The following is a 1,120-nucleotide window of genomic DNA, read 5'->3' on the forward strand; positions in this document are numbered from 1 at the left end:
GGATGATGACCAAAGAGCTGTTTCTATGTCCAGTATGAAACTATTTAAAACTCTATTAATGTTCACTCAGACACACAACTGTTGTTTTTAGTCTTAAAAATTACAAATCTTTTCCCCTTCAATCGAGAATCTCAGTGAGTTGCATTAAGTTCTTATTGTTTATATTTCCTTCAGTGAATCTCATTTTATAACAGAGACACAGGAAGCTTTAGTCTTTAAAACGAGCTCATAGAAGCTCATGCTCATGGAATATAAGACTGGTTCTGGGCAGCAGTACTAGTAAAGATGGTGTGTTGGAGCATTTTCTTTGTGCTGGGCAGACTCTGAATAGTTTAAGCAGATTTTAACCCTGCATCAGATGCTCATTTGTGGAATACAGCTCAGTTTCTGTCCGATCGGCTGTTGGAGGTCTGATCAACAACAGATCAGGGGTGTGACCGTCGATTAGATGGATTCCGGACAGGTCATAAATTGTAGTTGTTTGTCTGCAGCTGGAGCAGTTGTGAGGTCAGATTAAACCCCTTCTAGACTGTTATCTGCTTGTTGTAATAGTACTGCAGTAGTAGTAGTTATTATACACATTGCAATGATGAGATCGCATCTTTCATCAGCTTCCATACATGTCCTTCCTGTTCTTAGTATAACTGCACAAAGTAATGCCCTTCTGTCTTTGTCAACATGGCGGAAGAAGCGAATATTTCCATGGAACTAATTTCACTGGAATTGTCTAAAGAAGCTGAGCTCAGTCAGTTGCACTGATCAAGGAAACAAGTTCCAGGTTCTAATGATTTAAATCATGTAATAGGAGTTAACACTGCTAAAAAGATACATGGAAAAAAAACTCTCTGCTACAGATCCTGTGTCGAGGAGTCTGCTCACTCGCTGCGTCTTCTTCCTTCAGTTCTATCTTGGTGTGTAGATTTGTTTTCCCCACTTCTAAAATTAGCTTCACATTCAGTCTGAACAAATACTTTGAGAAGTGATCAGAATATTAATATAAAAACAAATAAAATGCACCATGTTGATGTCACGTTTTCACCTGCATCAATATGAAGACATTAACACAGCACTTAAATGAAACGCATCACTTTTTATTAGATGAGAACATTTATGACACCTG

Source organism: Anabas testudineus, chromosome 4 (assembly GCF_900324465.2).
Source record: "Anabas testudineus chromosome 4, fAnaTes1.2, whole genome shotgun sequence".
NCBI lineage: Eukaryota > Metazoa > Chordata > Actinopteri > Anabantiformes > Anabantidae > Anabas > Anabas testudineus.